The sequence below is a fragment of the Mycteria americana genome, chromosome 2 (assembly GCF_035582795.1).
Source record: "Mycteria americana isolate JAX WOST 10 ecotype Jacksonville Zoo and Gardens chromosome 2, USCA_MyAme_1.0, whole genome shotgun sequence".
In the NCBI taxonomy this organism is placed as follows: domain Eukaryota; kingdom Metazoa; phylum Chordata; class Aves; order Ciconiiformes; family Ciconiidae; genus Mycteria; species Mycteria americana.
The window spans coordinates 167,581,631-167,602,112 of record NC_134366.1 but is presented as its reverse complement, the minus strand read 5'-3'; the positions used below and the strand labels follow the sequence as shown (position 1 = coordinate 167,602,112).

The following is a 20,482-nucleotide window of genomic DNA, read 5'->3' as shown; positions in this document are numbered from 1 at the left end:
AAGGCAGTGTTTAAATTCATGTGTTAAGATTTCCGTTCTCCCTCTGGAGAGGAGGGAAGGATTCACTCCGTTGAGGAGTGTGAAAGAGCGTGTCCTCCCTCTTTCACCCTCATCTTTCCCCTGAAGGATTAGAGGCCTTTACTCCACAGCAGCCACGTGCAGCATTCCTCCCGCTCCTGCTCCACATCCCTCTACCTCTGCGCCATCTCCCTCGCCAAGAACTTTTGTTTTCCCTCCGACGTGCTCTCCCGCATGCTCCACCACCAACCCTCCCGCCTACATCGCCGACAAATATTTCTAGGGCTTGCGGTGCGGAAGCGGTCAACTGCATGCTGGCGGTGGCTGCAACGCAGCACACGGTACGACGTGAATGACGTGCACAGCTCACCATGCGTACATACAGCGCACAACGTGGTCCCTACAGACCACGGTGCTCTGTGCATCATGCACCATATACACCATACGCACCCCATGCACTCCGTGCACCCTCTGCACCCCATACTCCATACGGACGATGCACACCGTGCACCCCATACGCCATACGGACGATGCGCACCGTGCACCCTACATGTCATATGGACGATGCGCACCGTGCACCCCACACGTCATACGGACGATGCGCACCGTGCACCCCACATGTCATACAGACGATGCACACCGTGCACCCACACGCCACACGGACGATGCACACCGTGCACCCACACGCCATACACACCACGCTCTCAGTGCACGCCGTGCACCGTACGCACCACGCACAGCCCGCACCCCACGCGCTACAGGCGACGCGCACCCTGCGCACCCGGCACGCTGAGGCCGCGCGCCGCCGGGAGGCGGGGTGAAAGCGCCCCGGCCCGCGCTCATTGGCCACGAGGGAGGCGGCCCCGCCTCCCCCGGCGGCGCGTGCGCGCATGCTTGCCTGCGTGCGTGCGTGCGTCCGGGCAGAAGTGGGGGGGGGGGTAGGGTGGGGGCGGGCAGCGCGCGCGCGAGGTGGAAGGGGGCGGGGATTGGTTGCCATGGGAGTGACGTCAAAGTGTGTCGGGGACAGGGAGCGGAGACACGGAAAAGGTCAAACTAAAGGCGAGGAGAGAGGCGGCCGCCGCCGGGCCGGGGCCGGGGCCCAGCCCGAACCCAGGCCGAGCCGGTCCGGCCCGGGCGGCTCCGCGGGACCCGCCGGCCAAGCGAGGGCGGCGGCCGCCAGCGGGGGGCCGTGGGCGGGCCGGGCGAGGCAGCCCCGGCGAGGCAGCCCCTCCGGTCCCCGTGGCGGAGCCGGCCGCCCCCCGCCGCCTCCCCTCACAGGTAACGGGCGAGCGGAGCCCCCGCGGGGCCGCCCCGCCGTGGAGGCGGGCTGGGGCGGGAGGCTAGGCCGCGGCCTCGGGCGGCGAACGGGGCGCGGGGAGGGGGCCCTGGGGCGGTGGGACGGGGGCGGCGGAGCGCCCTCGCTGCGCCGAGGGGCGAGGGGTGCCCTGGGCGGGGGGGGGCGGGAGTCTGCAGCCTCCCGTCACCCGGCGGTGTAGGTGAGGCTGTGCAGGGGCCACCCGCCCCATCGCACTTTGCGGGGTGGGACGGGGTTCTTGTGGGCAGGGAGAGGAGCCCCGCACCCTTCACCGTGCCCCCCCCTCATTCCCCCCCCCCGGGCCGGGGGGTCCCTTTCCCACCGCACAGCCCTTGGGGACTGTGCTCCCCCCACACACCGCGATTTGACCCCGTTGACCTGGGAACAGAAGTCGGGCTTTTTTTTTTTTTTGTATTTTTCTTTTAGTGGGCTGTAGGGACTTCTGCCCCCCGCCCCGGCCCCCAGCTTTGCATAACTTGTCTCCCGAGTTGACTGTCCCTTCCTCCCTGCACTTTGCCCTTGCCCGGTGGTCTGTAGCATGAGGGAGTAAAATTATTCAAGGACTGGATTTTTTTCTTCAGTGAGAGAGCTGAATCACAAACAAGGCAGACTTCCTAATAATATATATATGTACATCCCTTTTTTTCCCACAGAAGCTCAGTGCTGAAGTAGGATTCTGTGATAGTATAGAACAAGGCCCTTGGGCGTGAATTTTTTCAGAAAACCCTGGAGTGAAGCTGCTATTAGCATGTAGAGTTTGAATGCCACAGGCAGTCTGTTGTCTCTTCATGCTCAAAGAATAATTTAGAGGAGCAGCAATGACTCACTAATAGAAAGAAACCAGGTGAAGTTTCTTACTTTACGACAGACTTACTCTGTGACCTTGGATCAGTCTCTCTGCATCAGTCCTCTGTTTGCTTATGAATCAGGAATAGTGATGCTTTCCAGAAACATCCTGGGAATAAATATACTAATGACTGTGAAATGCTTATCTGCTATAGCAATAACAGGTAGATAGTGATATTATTTCTGCTATAGTAGCATACAGGCTGTAGCCAGGCTGCAAGTGTTTTGCTTGCAGAATTTTCCTGTAGTAGCTACACGTCGATGGAAACTGGCGCTTGCTTAAAAGACGTATAATAACCTGTGATGTTGCATGATTTGCGCTGTGTAGTCATCTTACACTTCATATTTTTGTGAAGAGTGTGCTCTAATACGCTTTCAAAGAGCTGCTGTTCCACAGTGCAAATAGTTTGTGGGTTTTTTTTCTCCTGTTTGCCTAGAACAAAGCTGGTGTCCTCTTCCACTGCTAAGGAAACAGTGGAATTTCTAATGTGGCTGATTATCTCTGATAGCTGGCATCTCTCAGCTATATGGTGTTTTGGTAGGGAACTGGAAGAGGTATTCTGGTATACTTGATATGAAGAAATTACTTCTGGCATTGGTTTGTAACTTATTGTGATACTATTTAGTTGTACTTGCCAGGGTTGGGTATTTGCATTAACTTGATGCTATCTCAGGGCGCCTCTGTATTTGCAAGAAAATACTAAATGGAGTGACAGTTAAGTTCCTTACATGTGTAATGAAAGATAAACTGAGTAGTTCAGTTTTAGGAACAGTATTTTCCCCTCTCACCTTATATGAAGCTCTCTATAGAAACTCAAATGCCTTAAGTATGCCATAGGCAAAAACTTCAATAAAGGAACCCTAGAACTGTGAAGGAGTTACCTGTCATGGTTCACACACTGCTCTGAAGTGGTGTGCAGCCACTGCAATAACAGGTGAAAGCAGTCAAGCACAGAGCTGGAAGTTGCTGCTCTGAATACTGACCTGAGTCAGCTAAGTATTCCCTCTTTACAGTTTTGCTTTATGCTAACTTGTGCAGCTAGATTACTTGTCTCCTTTTTTTTTTTTTTAATCTATTGTAGAAGGATACACCAGGAAGAAGCACTATTTGACTGATATCTTAGGGGGCTTTTAAAAGTAGCTTGATCTATAGTTTCTCACTTGTCTACTCATGTTAATATGAAATTTCCATAATCTGTTTTAACATTAAATAGGGAAACTTTTATGTGTTGAGGAGGAGGTAAGCACAACACAGTTGGTTTTTTTTTTGTGTGTGTGTGGGGGGGGTTGTTTGTTTTGTTTTTTCTCCCCTTAACAAAACTGTAAGCTTCTCTGGTAAAATGGCAATTCATTGTTAATTCATAATATGTAGGTGCCCTGGAAAAATCAAATACCCGGTTTCATAGCTACCCTTAGGCGTCTTTAATTTATGCAAGCAGGGCTCACTGAGTAACTACTCTAAGTCTCATTGACCTTAGTAGGTTTGCAGAGGTCATATTTTAACACAGATAAGTTATGCTTGAACTATTTTTTCAGTAAGTATTAAGAGCAAGTATTTATGTACATAATTACATGCTTTTTCCAGTTCTCCATTACATTTTCTGTTTTTCTTTAGATTCTTGCTTATAACTGCTACAGTAAATCTAGAGACTTCTTGGATTTTATTTTTTATCACTCATCTTGATATTAGGAAGAAACACAGGTTTTTGAAAACAAGTTCTTTTTCAAGATCTCAGTAAAACAGAGCAAACTGTGAGATTTTACGAACAGCTGGAAAGGCCAGTTTTAGGATCAGAGAAACTTGGTGTACGGAAAGCCAGCGCAACCCAAACGTATACGAGTGACATCAGCATTTTTCTGAGCCGTTTATGCTAGTCACTTCTGTTGGTTCCCAGCAGTGCCTTGTGTCTTATGTAAGCTTGCACTGTACATCCTGTCCTGCTGTTCTCGTGCATGAAAATTCATTGGCGTTATCTTACTGTAGGTTTTGAGAGCAGAATAGTTACTGGCTGCTTGTTGTCTCAAATGTCTACACGCAAATTTCTTATGAGCATGCCGAAGAGATCTATGCCAGGAGCATAATACTGTCCTCCTAGGAGACATCAGAGGAGTAACTCGGAGTGAGACACAGCTTGTCCTCCTGCTCCTTTTGGTAATGGGAACTGTAACCACTGTGAAGTAATGTGGCTATGGAGATAATCGTGAGAGAGAGGTTTTACTGGACAAGCCTTGATCTGCATCGTACATAGATGGACCACTAATGCAATTGTGATGGCTGGTGATAAAACAACCATAAAAACCAAAGGACTGAAGTTTCAACAGAAGCTTCGATAATATTAGGAGTGGAAAATAGAGGCTTTTATATACTATTACTGTGCACTTCTTGTCACAAGGTCTTGGAAGAGGAATTGTGCCTTCAGGTACTGATGCTTTAAACTTGTTCTTGTAGTTAGCATTTAGTCATACATAATGAAGATACTGTCACTTGATGGGTGAAATAGAAGCAAACCCTCCATTATAAGCTTTCAAAACCAAACATTCCTTCTGTTTTTCGTGGTTGCTAAATCTAGCTGAAACTTGCTGGCATAAAATCCTGCAGTAGTGCAATGTTTATAGTTTAAATAAATCGGGCACCTTCTTTGAACAGTATCTAATGTTTCAGTTTAAAAAAAGGAAAAGTGTTTCTTAAATATACTCCAGTCTCTTTTGTTAGTGCCCTAGGAGCGTGAGGGAGCCAAATTCCTGCTTACCTGTCTTGGTGAACGTGCTTGTCCTTGTCTGGCTCCATGGCTTGTTTTGAACAGCTGGAAAGTTTCCTTACGAGCCTGATGTAGTCCAGTCATGTATGTGACTGTACAAGACCTATAGCTCTGCAGTGGAACCACATACGGAAGGGAAGGAGGGTTGACATGGAGGAGAAGTGCACCTGGAGAGGAGTGCTGATGTGGAAGGCCCATGGAAGTAACGAAGAAATCTTTCCTGTGACTTTCCACAAGTTATCTGTTCCGTACTGCACAAAACAATCTCTTATTGTAATGGAGAAACAAAGGGAATGTAAGACTTAACAAGGGGAATATAAGACTTGACAAGGAGACTGGTTATCTGAAAAGGAACAGGTGCAGTGCTTTGACACTTAAAAGCTAAACAAATTCCTGTAAGTGAGCTGTTCTTGCAGAGTTTAAGGAAATTTCTTGGCAAAACATCTAAAAGGGACTTGAATTTTCATTTTGAGTAGGGAATTGAATTATCACTATTGCTTTTATCACACAAATCTAGGAATGCATGGGCTTTCTAGTGCTTTTGTTATTTTTGGAGGATATGCAAATCTGTTTTAGTACCATATGCAGGAAAATGGACAGCAATGCAGTTGTATGCATTTTAGAGATGTAGCAGCTGTAAGAGTAAACCTTGTGTAAAAAAAAAAAAAATACTTCAAAAGCACCTGCATGTAGCAGATTCAAGATTCCATTACATTTTATTGCTTTACAGATATTTATGTGAATATGAAAGTCCACATATATGTTGTAATTATTCAATAGCCTTTTCGTTCTGTAGATGTAGGCAAATAAAATGTAGTCTGGATGATTAAATCTGCTAAAATATTTATAAGAAAGTTGGCTCTTGGAAAAAGTTTCCCACAGGATGCAGTGGGTGTCAGGTCTAAAGGTCAGTGGCAGATAAAATAAAGTGAAGGCTCTTTTGGATTTATTTTTCTACTTTTTTTTTTTTTTTTTAAACAAACCCTCCTTGTGTAAAGAAGCATGGAATCTTTCTTTGTTACTTCCTAAATTTCCGAATGCTAACAGGCATTTACAGCTTTGTTCGTACTTAAGCATTTTGTTAAACTTTTTTTTTCCTCTCCTAAAGAAAAGAAAATAAAATCAGTTCAGTTAATATATTCATGAACCCTTAGCACAGAAGTTCCTGGTGCAAATCAAAAAAGCCAGATGGAGTTTTAAGTGACTGTCATGTACAACTTAGAAAACGAACATTCCTGATACTAATAAAAGGGCCAGATTGGAACTACATAATTAATCCCAGTGTCCTTTTCAACACATGATAAGATTTGGCTATAACAGCCATAGAATTAATGGAGACAACTGTCAAGTTCTGTGAAGCAGTGGGTTGTTTGCCTAAAATAAAAATACCTGCATGCTTACTCTTGTATGTATCTACTGGTGATTAGCACTCATGCTGCAGTTTAAATGGGAAAATAAGCGTGAGTAGTGGCTGACTTGGTCTTGAATCTATTTCCTGTCTTAAATAGGTATGTAAATAGATTTATATACATATTTAATATGTATAATTTATCTGCATACATATTTTATGTATATAAATCTATTTAAAGACAGGAAATAAGCATACAGGGTTTTTTTAAGTGTTACGTGGCAATACCTTCTCTCCATTGGAGCAGATTTGAAATGTGATGACTGGGGAGCCCCAGGGAGCAATCTTGCAATTAAGTTTATTCACCGTATGTATCAGTGACCTGGAAGAAGTGTGCAGGAAGGTGCTAAAGGGGGGGGGAGGTTTATGAGATGGCACAAAGTCTGTGTCGGAGACAGACAGGAGGAGGAGTGGGCAGATGGCAGTCAGTACGAAACAGGTGAATAATCAGATTGAGAACAAGCTGAATAGACTCTGCAAGCGAGTATGCTGCTGTTTGCATGCTGTTTGCATTTTTGGTTTAAAGTGATAGGGATTTTTCTTGTTGTGATCTATGGAACAGAGAGGTAAAAATCTTGTTGGTGGAAGCATATCTAATGGTGAAAGCATGCCTGCCATTGTCAGAGGGAACTTCTGGGATGAGTACAAAGGTCAGTGCTTTCAGAACTATCTGGACTGGGAAACCTTAAAAAAAACCTATTCAGTTTTATAGACTTCACCTGCAAGTTTATTCAGGTCTTTGGCATGTATAACATGGAATAATATTAAAATAATCTGAAATCTTAGAGCCTTGATAATATGGATGTGCTGTGTGATGATAGATTTTTATTTTTTTCCTGAAATGGTCTAGAAGGTAGCAAGATGTGTGATAATTTGTTTACATAATTTATTTTATCGTGTTTGTTTGAAAACTTTTTGGGTAGCTGTCTAGCCTAACTGTTTGTTGCCTGGCTTGGTGATCTTTTCCAGATTGTTGCTTGGAGGCACCATTGCAGTGATGAAGGTAAAAAAGAACAAAGGGATGGTTGTACTGTGATTGATCTCATAACACCTAGCACAATGCTAAGGATTATACAAAAAATAAAAAATCCAGAAATGGAAAAACTCCTCCCCCACTGATTCTTGCTTCAAAAATGTTATAATGTCAATTTATAATAATAATAAGGCATACACCTTATGTGAGTGTATCTAGATCCCGTTGATCAGCCTATCAGTAACTCTGTCAATTCAATAGCAATCTCGGTCTTTCCTGTTTATATTTGTTTCAAAATGTTCCTGCTTTTTTCTTTTTTAAGGGAGTTCCGTAAGTTAAAACAGCAGTGAACTGCTCTAACTGGAGAATGCCCTGCTCCCCAGTAAAGAGGCATTGCTTTGTCTGAGCTGGCACTTAATGAGAAGAAGCACAACCCACCTTGCAGTTTAAAATTTATCTAGTACAGATACATTTTCTATGCCTGAAGTTACCCTTTAGTAACATCAGTTTGGTCCTTGTATACTGTCATCTTAGGATGCCTCAGTCTGAACATGACCAGTAAAGTTTTAACAACACAAGAAGGTTGAGGGGAGTTAGGTTTTTTTCTGCAGAAATGAAGGTTAGAAAGATAAAGGAAAAAAGTTTAAAATATTCACAAGAAGTGCCCTAGATAAGATTGTTTCATGTCTGAGGGCATGTTGAATCCTATGGGAATGAGGAAGCTAAACTACTCAAAGGCTGTTTAATTCTTGTTTCACACTGAATCAACATGATGTTCGATATCAAAGTGGTATTAGTGGTGTTTTTAAGAATGTGGGCATTTTATGTAAAGAATATAGAGATAAAATAAGTTAGTCCAAAACAAATTTTCTGCTGTGTCAGAGCTGTATGGAGAATGAATGTTGGAGGCTTATCATGAGTATAATAAATCAAAATGCCATATGAGCCTCAGAGGACTTTCTTCATTCACGTCACTGTTTTCTCTGCAGATACAGCATGGTTCAGCCAAATGCAGGGTTGTCATTCTTCTGATGTTGAAAGTGTTTCTAAGTGTTGCTGAAGACTGAGCTCTTTTCTAATGTGTTATCTTAAACTGCTCAGTTCATCGTTTGGAGTGTTCAGTGTGCTAACTGAGTACTTTTATATGCAGAAATCACAGTCTGAGTTCGCAGTTTTGGGTGAGTGGTGAGGTATGTTGTGTACTGTTGATAACCTACAGAAAAGGCTCAAATTATACCTTCTGGAAAGTACTATTTCCCAAAGCTGATGCTTGGCAACAGAAGATGCCCTTCTGACCCTCTGCAGCTTGGCAGAAAATGCTCCTTAGTGCGTGAGCTTCCTAAGCATATATCCCAGGGTACAGACTGCTTGGGGCTGCTGGTGCAGAGTATTTTTTTTTTTCTTTTTTTAACCTTCAGCAAACTCTCTCCTTTCCCCATATCCTCAGTACCAGGCAAACAGAATAGTAAAACAGAGGGCAGAGTTATTTAGTAAGATAGAAATTGGAAATAAAAGGGTAAAAGTAGAACAGACTGAAAACTCTGTTCTGGTTTAAGCACGTGGTGACCTGTCTAGCTCTTTAGCTGCTGTTGCCTAGAATTTCTAAGGCATGTCTCAGCTGTTGAACCTGGAGAGTCAGTACTCATAGCAATAGTCTCGCATCAGTGTTAGCTTTGATTAAGTAAGTAAAGTTAAAATTGCTGTGAGTTTTCCATCACACCTTCCTTTCTTTTGCCTCATCCTTACTAGCGCTCTGGCTGGGGGTGCGAAAGCCGTGTGTTGTTTGTGGCTCTTCCTGGAGTTGGGCAACTTCGTGCTTAAAGGCTGTTGCTTTTTGTTTTTATCCATATTCATTCTGCTGGCTGACTGGTCCATATTTGATACGCATCATGATTTTAACATACATTCTTACAACACACTGATACGCTTAGTGTAATGTGTGTTGCTAACCTGCTGTTTTCTGAGAGTATCTTTAGCTTTTTATAGAGACCACATGTGATATATTATTAGTGCTGCTGATAAACTTTGTAACTAAATGATCTGATTATATAGAGATCGTGCTTGTAAATAAATATTCTTTCTCATTATTGCCCCTCAGCCTACTTCTTTTGGAGTTTTGCTTATCTTAAATTATTGTTCAGTAAACTTAACCAGTAAAACTTTAACTTAAGAGAAATCGATATTGCACTCACTTCTAGAAGGATAAGTAAACACATTTTTCCCATCAAATTAGGTTAAGATAAGAAATACTACAGCTAACTAATTTTTAATATTAGTTTGACAGGTGTATACTTTATGTCAATAAGACAAAGGCAGTGTTTTCAAGAATGTTTTCCTTGATGGTGGTTCTATGAGCCAAACCCTCTGATCTCCCTGTAGGTCAAGGACATCTTCATTTTCACATGGCCCTTTGCTGTGGGATAACTAAGCCGTCTGCTGACAGGATCAGGCACTTTCAGGTCACTGGAACACTGGGAATGTTCTGGTATCAGGGAAGCTAGTTCTTCTGCAACCTGTCCCTCATCTGTTCTGAATATATCAAGGGAGTACTTCAAGGAAATATCAAGGAAAGTTAAGGTGACTTCTAGAGCTTTATGAAGATTTATATGCTGTATCTCTAGCCTTCATAGCAGCAAAGAAAACTGTAACACTAAACAGAGCTTGCCGTGTTAAAAACTTGAATCAGCTGTGATATAAGACAGATTCTTTAACAAGAAAACTTGTGATATTTTCTTTGCTTAAAATACACATCTGCCTATTTTGACTCTTCCCTCTCCTCTGATTTTTTTTTTCAATCACTCTGTAACTTGAAAAATGAGTTGCCACATCTGATCCAATGCTTTTAATATTATTAATTACAAAATAAATGTAGTAGTTGATATCCTCAGATATTATGTGATTAGGCATGATTATCTGGTCTTGTATTTTTCATTTGATTTCAGCCTGTATGACTGCTTTGAGTTCAAAAACCTCTTACAATGAGTTTTTTCACTTTGAATATGGTGGCTAAATGACTGGTCTTGATAAACATGCTAGTTGGATCAGGAACTGCTAAGCTGGTGGTTCAGTTAAAAGTCAGGTTATGCCAAATATTAACTAGAAGCAGTAAAATCTCAGGAAAGGAAAATTAATCTATGTACTCAAACATTCCTTGGTTCTAAAAAACCGATTGCAGCTGTGATTCTATATGTTAATGTGAAGTTGCATACTCCAATATCAGGGAGAAGTACTGGTTTATTTGTTGCTCTTTCTTACACAACACAAATTTCAGTGCGAAGTTCTTTATTGTTGCAGTTAAGGATATCTGACTTCTTGCTTATATATAAATTAAGAAACAAGACCTTTATTTACACAGCTTGAATTGCTGTTATACGTAGTATTACTTTTAAATTTCTCCTAAGAATACCAGGCATGCCAATAAAACCAAACCTCTGCTGCAATTCTCAAAAACTGTTAATTATTAATTATTTTTCTTTTTGTGAAAAGGGGAATGTCTTCCTAAGTCACCTGCTTTAAATGAAAAGGTAAATACTGGTTTTCTGTCAATTTACTGGTACACTACAAATCTACTGTTGCAGAATTTTCCTTAATAGTTTAGACAGTTTATAATATGCTGTTAATTTGAACTATGTGGCTGTCTGCTTTAGTAATTCCTTCATCCCCTGTAGAATCAAGAAGTTAGTTTAGCTGTCTCATTAATCTTTTACAGATAGGACTTTCAGATCATTGGAGACTGAAGCACTGTGGTGTATAGGCTATTGATAACTCTGTTTCCTGTCTTCTAAGCTGCTGCTTTAAGTTGGAGAATATAATTTGTTTGAGGAGTTCTACTTTTAAATAGTATTGTAGTTAAGTTGGAATTTGAAAGATTAAATGTGAGATTTCATTTGCGTATTGAGCTTGACAAATACTGCCAACTGTGATACTCTCTTTCTTGCATTTAAGTGGAGCCTAAGGCAGCTGACTCTTTGTGGCTTTGTGGAAGGACAGTGAGTTTTGACCTGTTGTTGGTGCTTAAGATTATTTTATACAATGACTAGAAGCCTGTATTTGCAGCATTTCCTTAAGTGTACCCTCATTGGTCCCATTGTACAGGTTAACTTTTATTTAACTATTTTTACAGACCATATTTGTTCTAGAAATGCTCTGGCTGATGCTTACTACTCTAGTACCAGTTACATATTAATTCTTCATGTGGGAAGAAGATTACAAACTGCACATGAAATTGATTTTTTTTTTTTTTTTAATTGAATTGATTCCTTAGAGGAATTTCTTGATGTTTTTACATTTCTGTTGAGCTAATATGGACTCCACTGACCTCTGCTTGAGATACAACAGTTCTGCAAAACTGACTAAGAATTTGCAGTTGGTCACTCAGATAAAGAACAGAAGTAGTGGGTGTCTGTAAAAAGTGCTTTCAGTAACTTGTCCCACACTTGCAGATAAACAACATGGAAGAGGTTGAGGAAAATAGCTGATTTACAAGTTGAGTCAATCTCCAAACACCCTGAGAGTTTTCTTCAGTTACCTATCCTGGTTCCTTTGGCTTCTAAAAAAGCATTTGAAACAGATGATAGCCCTTGTGGAAAGCTGAATGAAGATACGTTTCAGCTCTTTAAACAGGTGAAATAAGTCTTAAGGACTGTAGTATCCTTGCTCTTCAAGCCTCTTTCAGGGAGCATCATCTGGTTTATGAACTGAGTGAAGAGCCACGCATTTGCTTATTTTTTAATTTTTGTAAGCACATTATTTTTCATATGTAAATGTGGTGAAATGAGGTGGGCAGCTTTAATTTTTTTTAGCTCATTTGTTTTGGGGAGATGCCTGGCTTTAATGAAATTTTATTTTGGGCACTAGTAAAGTTCACTTAAATCCTGATAAAATCAAATTTATAATGTAGAAACTCCAGGCTTGATGTTTTTGTGTGGGAGCTCTACTTTTGGACTTGGCTTGCATCTCTTATGCAAACTTTTCTGCAGAGCTGTACCCTTGACCTAGTGAAGTAACTAATGTTAATGTGTTAGTAGCCAGCCAGCCACCGAAGGAGGATTGAACCACATCCTTGGTTAGAGGTTTTCACAAATATTTTTCAGGAATATTAGTATTCAGAAATGTATTATACAGCCAAGTTTTTCAGGGGAGGTTTTGCCTTAGGTGCTTTAGATGCTTCTGACTACTTGGAAACATTTTTTGTTTATTTTTGCATTCTTTTGGTTTGTCTTTGCCTCTCCAAGGTCAAGATGCTTTCTGGACTAATCTGTACTGTCTGCATACCAGCAGGTGGAGCATTGGTAATGTAAGACAGACTTCTGACTCCCCGGAGCATTTAGAAAAAGTGATTGCCATGTAAGTCCTGCTCAGTTGATTTTCGTGGAGGTGGAGTCTGCGGACTCTGTTTGGCATTGAAGTCTGTGGGAACAGCACCATGTTAACATGCAGTGTTAACAAAAAATGCTGAAGGACAGTTTTCAGACTTGCAGTTGGGGTGTGCTTTGATGCAGAGAGTGAAAGGCAACTTGGTGTTCCTCTGCTGTGTTTTTGTATTGTTTTTTTTCTTTTTTCAAATGTTAGTTTCCTGTTGCAAGGCATGGAAGTATTGAAGCCACATCTCAATGGTTATACTATTGATACTGCCTTTAAGGGAGCATGATTTTGCCAAATTCTTTTTTGTTGTTGTTTACTGTGTCTTTGAGATATACAGCTCTTTCACAGTACTGTTCCCCACTCAAAACGTTGATACTAGAGGTCTTAAGTATTGCTATCTTTTTCTAGGGGGTGGTGGGGAAAGGTTCCTGTCGTGGTTAAAGAATTCACCTATATTGATTTAACACTATATTGCCACCAAAACGGGCAGTCCTGCCCTATACAGTACCTTCTTCTTGTTGGTGCTAGGGATTGTACTGCCATCCAGTAACTGAGATCAGCTACCTGCTGTAGCAGAAAACTGATCTTTTTTCTTTTTTCTTTTTTTTTTTTTCCCCCCCAGGATTAGTTTGCAGCTTGCATAATGAAATTATAAAATTCCTGTAACAGTGGAGGAAGCAGGAATCCCTCAGCTGGAAGACAGAGCAGGACTACTCTTCTGCCATAGTGTCCTTACTGTGTTCAATTTAAACCATCCTGAAAATGCACCAGTAGTCAGGCTCTGTGACGTGAGTATTCTCTTCATGTTTTTGGAATAGTCATTGTGCAACAGCCACCTTCATTAAGATAACTATAAAGCAATACTAAATTGCAATAAATTATGATCTTACTGCGCAGTTGTTTTCTATTTGAGGTGTGAAAAAGATCTCAGCTGCATGTAATCATTGCATTCATGCATTACTCTGTATTTTGCAGGCATGCATAAAATGTAAGTGTTTAGGTTCTGTGACTTAAAAGGCAGCTAATGAAAATTGCTTCAGGATTAACTTTGGAATAACTGTCCGTTATTATCTCCAGAATGCCTATCACTATAGGCTGGATAATGGCATTCTTTGCTGGTGATCCTGTTTTGTCCCCTAAGAAATAGATTTTTATTTTTTTTTAAGGTGGTAGGTTTCAGAGAGGAAGATGAAGAATCCTAAATAATTTTCTTTGACAGAGTACTGCACCAAGACTGAATATAGGGTTAACTTGTAGCAGATCCTACAAAACTTTTTTTTAAATCCTGCTCAGAGCAGGGCTCTCCAAATAGTAGAAGTGGCTCTGACTGGATAGCATTTGGCAATGCAGGTTTAGGATATTTCTTGACACGGTGAACGTGGATGTGAACCCCAGAATAGGCCTGTAAATTTCCAATTTTTTTAGAAAATTTGCTGCCAAATGAAGCTGCATTGGGATATTATTCGTGTTACTGAGTTATCTAATGGCTTAAAGCTTCAGAAAGGCTTTCCTGCTCTATGTGCTTCTCTTGCCATTTACTTGACTTTGGCACTCAGTGGACATCTCGCTAAACTGATTCAACTTGCACAACAGTTGAAAGGTCATGTAGTGAACTACATTCATGTTTTAATTGGGATCAGGAATGCAATTTTGACGTGACTGTTCTGATGGTCTCCAATTACTGTTCTGCAGTTCTTGTGGAACGTGCAAATCGACTTCTTTTGGATGAAACAAAATTGAAAGGTGTGCTTCTGGACTTGACTAATGCATTTGGTTTAAGGCTATTGAGACCATAGATAGGACTAGAGCTAATTCTGAAATGAGATCCCCTGGAATATATGTAGTTTGAATATTGTCTTCAGCATGAATGGTTTTGTTTTGCAGATCTCTTCCTCTTGCAGTACACTACCCACTAATGTGGGCCTAGGGGTGGGTTTTTTTAGATTAATGCAATACATTGGTTAGTTCACCAAAAGGTGGGAAAAACACCAGTCAATGCAAGGAAGAGAGAGTTCATTTTAGCTAATAGTCTTATTGATTAAATTGTGTACCTTTCATTCTTATTTTGAAACTCAGTGACAGCATGAGATAATTCAAGGTTCACTGGACCAAAAGTACCCAAAAAGCAGGATTATAATGTCAGGTTTTGCCTTCACCAAGCTGTTTTGTCTATTGTATTGAATTGTTGCTTAATCCTAAGGTCCTAGGAGTGAGCTGTAGGAACCAGTCCTTCTAGTCCTAAGTTATTCCCAAACTGTTTTTTTACTGTAATTGGTTTAATTCTGATTATCACTAAAGCTCTGCATTTGTAGTGTGACAAAAGAACAGTTTGATGGGTCATACTGTCCATCTTCTGTATTTAGTTTATTATGATTTGAAAAGCTATATTTAATAATGGGAGGAAACAAAATCAAGACTTGCTAGGGAAAAATAGACTTAAAATCTGTAGTCTATCTTTAAATGTAAGGCATCCTTGTGTATTGGTTGAGTGACATTTATAAAATTTTGTGGTCAATATTGTCTTGTGGGAAACATTCCACTGCCTTTTTCAAATTCGAGGGAGCTTCTACAAGCAAGCTAAGTGAAAATATTTCATATTGCCTGTTCTTAAAGATACTGGCATAAAATTATAATCTTGAAGGTTTTTTTCTGGAAGAACATTACAAGTGATCTACAAAGGTGACCATGGGATAGTGTTTGGCAGGATATTTAAATTCAGTAGGCTTAAGTATTCAATTTCTCTTTTCGCTGTAGTTTTATTTTTTTAAAATACTTGGTGCCAGCTGATTAAGAACATCAAATATTTGTGATTTCAGAACTGTTGCAGCTGCTAGCACTGTAGTCTATTGATAACACCTATCTATCTATTTGCTATCTATTTATAGCAAAGTCTGTACTGATGTCATGGATAATTCTTTTTCCAAAGACTTATTGACTTCATCATGGCTAAGGATAATTATATAAACAAGGCTATAGTTGCTGGAAGCATATCACAGGAATTAATGAGATCATGGAGTTGCAAGTAGAATGGTCAGAAGAGACTTCTGGAGGTCCCTGGTCCAACCATTTGTTCAAAGCAGGGCTCTAAGCAGCACTTGGTGGGGTCAGCCGTGGCTTTGTCCTATGAAGCCATGAAAACCCCCAAGGACAGAGAATCCACTGCCTCTCTGGGAAGCCTGTTCCTGGGCTTTACCACCCTCCGAGTGAAAAAGTCTGTCATCATGGCCGACCTGAATTTTCCATGCTGGCTTTTGTGGCCATTTCTCTTTCTTATCCTATCTGCCAGTGCTGAGAAAGCATTTGGCTTGACTGACTTTATACTTCCCATCTTGGTAGCTGTAGGCAGCTCTTAGATGGTCCCTAGCCTTCCCTTTGCCAGAGAAAACAGGCCCATCTCCCTCAGCCTCTCTCTGTGGATGATGCCCTTGAGGCCCTTGACCACCTTGGTAGCCCAGGGCTGGACCCTCCTTGGTTCCTCAGCATCCTCCTTGAAGTGGGGGTCCTCACCTGAGCACCCGGTGCCTGCAGAGTGTCCTTGCCAGTTGGCAGGCGGAGAAGGGATAACATCCCTTACCTGCAGTCCTCTCTGCAGTTTCTCTTCTCTGCAGTGAGATGTTGGCTCCTGTTTCAGCTGGCTTCTGCCCCAGCACCTGGGCCCTCTCCAGGAGGACTGTTACTCAGCCAGCCTTCCCCAGCCTGTGCTGATGCATGGGGTGGTTCTGCCCTGGGCGCAGAGCTTTGCGCTTTTCCTTCTTGAACCTGATGAGGAGGTTTCTTTTGGCCTTGTCCTCGGGTTTATCATGGTCTGTGTCTGTTGGTAGGAGCGCTGCCGTTCACTGTGTCAGCGCCATCTTCTTCTCTGCCCACCTCCACTTTACTATCTCCTGCTTGTTTGCTGAGGGTGCACTCTGCATCGTCTTCCTGGTTGCTGACGAGTGTGTTTGGAGCCCTGTGTTGTCCCCGGGGTCCCCCCTTGCCAGCTTGCAGCTGGATGTTCAGCTGTTGGTTGCAGCCACATGAGCCAGAGATCCCGCCGGTTTTCCAGCTCAGCTTCCCTTCTGTTCGTTGAGCTCAGGCTTCCTCAGCTCCCAGGTGAGACTGTGGGGGGAGACTGTGTTGAAAACCATGCTAAAGTCAAAGTATGTTACATGCGCCATTCAACTTTCATCAAAGTAGCCCCTCAGCTCTTCATGTGAGGTTGGTTGGGTACATTCTGCCTTTGAGAAATCTTTAACTGTTCATGATTATCTTTTTGTCCACGTTTTTAAAAAACTAATTCCAAATGGGTGTGTTCCATGTGCCTTCTAGAAGTTGGTGGTACTCCGTACCTCCTCTCTTGACTTTCTCAGACATGAGTATGGTGGCTTTTGTGCTTGTCAGGAACATTCTGTGAATGCCATGACACTTTTTTCTAGATGATACTGGTAATTCTGTATAGAATACAGCAAAAGACGACTAATGCATTTGGTAGTTGGTAAGCAAAATTTTTAACAGCCAGTATGAAAATCAAAGATTATTTTCATTATTTAGAAAAAGATTTCCTGCTAAAAGTCACTTCTGTCTTAAAAAAAAAAAATTGAGTGCCTTCTCTTATTGTGGTCCAGTAACTAAATGTTAAATGTTACATTGCTCCAAGTAGGGAAACATGACTCAAATTTGTCAGATATGCTCCTGGCATATTTACAGACTAGGAAAGTCTATTTTAATTCTTGTTGTGTTATAAATTATTGAAGGAGGTGGCTTGATTCTAGAGGAAATGGTGTTTGAGAGAAAGGCTATGAAAGTAGTAATTTTCTAAGTATATTTGTCAGATCCTATGTAAGATCGATTTGAGAATATGGAGTAATGTTTTCAGGATTAACTGTTTTGCCAGCACATTTTGTTTTTTTCCCATTACTGTCAGTAAATCCTGAATATTATTTTCTGGAAAGAACTTGGTGAAATCTACATTTTAAATACAGATAATTGTTCTGAGAGTAGTTGAAAGGTGTTTTGTTTTGTTTTTTTTATGTTGTATGGTTTTTGTTGTGTTTTTGAAATTGTTGATCCTGAAGTGGATGCCATGACTGCATGCTGTTCTTGTGTGGACTGTTTCCTTTGTGGAAGCAGGCTATATATGTGTACTTAGAAGAATGGGTCTCTTAATTATTTGTTTTGCAATAATACCCAACTTTTTTTTTACTTGTGCATAAGGACAAAGATGTTTTGTAAAACCAAGTGCCATGCACTTATCTGATGGTCGTGACTTGCATGCTTGCTGGGTTGAGCTTATTTTCTTTGAAGTAATTAAAAAAAAAAATTGTATATGCTCTGGGAGCAAGGTTAGGATTGATACTGGTGTACAGATCGCTTCTCAGTCTGGTATCTTTCAGGATTTAATTGCAATGCAGGAGTTGAGCTCACTTTATACAGCAGGGGAAATACGTTGTTGCGACACTGTACTTTCACCAAAGTCTACAGGCTGCAGTAACAATCTCCAGGCTCTGCTTAGCAAAATTAAGTGTGAGAATGCCAAGATTTGTCATGTTTGCAAGGACTGGAATATGTTCACACAGGATTACCTTTAAAATGGGGACATTTGTCTTGTATTCCCTGTAGACCTCTGGATGCCCTGGCCCTTACCAGCTTCTCCAGCAATCTAGTAATATGGTGTAGACTTAATTGTTTGACTGCTGATGTAAGCAGACTATCCAAATGTGTCCTTGTTCAGCAAAGGTAAGCAAAGAGACTTTGCAGTATGAATGTCTCCTTGCAATTCTCAACTTGTTTCCATCACAGTGTTACAGAGAACTATTGTTGCCAGCTGATATCACCAGAGAATTAGAATTGCAAATGTGCGTGAAAAGTCATTAAGTGAAGGAGTGTGCTAAATGTGTCATTGATTCGAGTCTGCTACACCAGACTCAATTGATATCCACTCAAAAAAAAAAAAAAACCCAAAACAAAAAAACCCCCAACAACCTAGCCTAGCTAATGACGTATTTATGTAGCTTTTTTGCTCTTGATCTTTTTAGGGAGGTTTTTCCATTCATGCTTGGCGATATTTGAGTCAGGAGGCATGGAGGGCTTCAACATTTTAGGAAACTTGGTACTGGAAATAGTAAAGACTGAATTATTTGTACTTAGGTTATTTTTTTTATGGGTAGAGCTCTTCTTGTACTACTGCAAAGAACACCTATTAAATGTATTCTTTGTTTCTATTTCTTGTCAAGTGTTAGGGTGACTTTTTGCCCTCCTGCTTCTGTCTTCCACTCTCTTTGAGAGAGTGATCAGATCAGTTATTGTATATTCAGTAGTATGAACTTTCTTTGTATTTTTCAGATCGGAGGATCTTCTGAATCTTATACTTAAAGATGCCTTTAAAAAGAAAGAGCTCATTTTCTACAGACAGCTTTGTCATCTTGGACCAGAGATACTGGTTATCTTGAAAGAAGAAAAGGCAGACTATGGGCACAAATTAGGAATTGGAAGACTCTTCAAGATAACATGGAGACATGTCATGTAGAGCTAGTTGTAAAATATTTAGTTATTTGTTTTAATAGTTTCTAATTAAGTATCTCCAAGAATCTACCCCAGATTTAAACAAGCTACTTTGTGTAGCTGTTTACCAGGAATGAGACAAAAATTCCTTTCCTGTAAGAGTGACCAAAAGAGAGGTAAATAGAGAAAACTATGAAATTAGAACTGTACTGCAGACAGCAATATTGAGTTATATGTTAAACCCATTGAGTTTGTATAATCAAAATTTCTTGATAAATCTGAAGAAGGAATACATTTATGGGAACATAAGGAAAGGGATCGAATCTTTGAGAATTCCGGCCTAATACGTTCAGAGTATTCGGGTTTCTCCCAAGTTTGTAGTTCTCGTTGTTCAGGTTTCTCTTATGGTCAACGCAGTGCAATGTAGCTATCCTGCTAGAAAAGTTTAAAATCTAAAAAAGTGGAAATAGCAGTGCATGTTGCTATATATCATGTAGCAATATAAACTGCTGAATGTCTGTGCTCTGAGGAAAAGAAATGCAAGTAAAGGTGCTAATATTCTTTCTTCCTTTTTCTGTTCTTGCTTGCAGGTTAACCTATTGGTTGGGATATTTATGAGGGTAATTCATTATGATAAGTTTAATGTGGTAGATGGATTTTTGTTTTTTTAGTTTCTTTTTTAAAGCAAAATGATCTTGGATTAGCCACTTCCTGCCCCCTGTGGTGACTGTGGAGATGACCGATTACTGCAGAACTTCCTAAGTTACCTGAAAGACTTAATTTGGCTGAATAACTTCTTGGGTATGTTACTCCACCTAATGGAGAGCCAAGATGGTATTCTGTAAATAAACACTGTTTCTTCAGGCTGAGCTGTGTTGCTTAGCCTGAGGAATACAAGACTGTGGTGGTGGGGTGGGGGATGTCTAATTGCTGCCATCATTCTTAGCCATAGCAGACTAAATTCATTATTTTGTTCTAACTTTGCTCAGACTCAAATGTGGGGCAATTGGGCAGAGGTCCTTTTGAGTCTGAACTTTATTTTGGCTCACACCATCATCCTTTTTCTGTAGTTTGTCCTCCTTAGGTCTCCTTTTGTCAGATAACTTATTTTACAACACAAACTTCTAGGTGTTTGTTTTTCTGAAATGATTATGTATGGCATATGCATCCAGCTCTCACTTAAATTTGGTTTCAGCTGTGTTAGTAATATTCTACTTTCCTGCTTTCCCATACATTTTTAAAATATCAAGACACTTTTTTTCCCCTCTTCTTTTACGATTGGTAATGTTAGATTCAATCTCTTTCACTGTTTTAGAATT

General features: G+C 40.9%; 1 protein-coding gene across 1 annotated transcript in view; it reads left to right on the top strand.

Moving 5' to 3' along the window:
- Positions 1 to 1,067: 1,067 nt before the first annotated feature.
- Positions 1,068 to 20,482, top strand: part of ZFAT (zinc finger and AT-hook domain containing) — a 149,009-nt gene continuing 129,594 nt past the window's right edge. The window contains exon 1 of the mRNA XM_075495320.1: positions 1,068 to 1,296. The gene's annotated coding sequence lies outside the window, so the exon portion shown is untranslated. The remainder of the gene's footprint in view (positions 1,297 to 20,482) is intronic.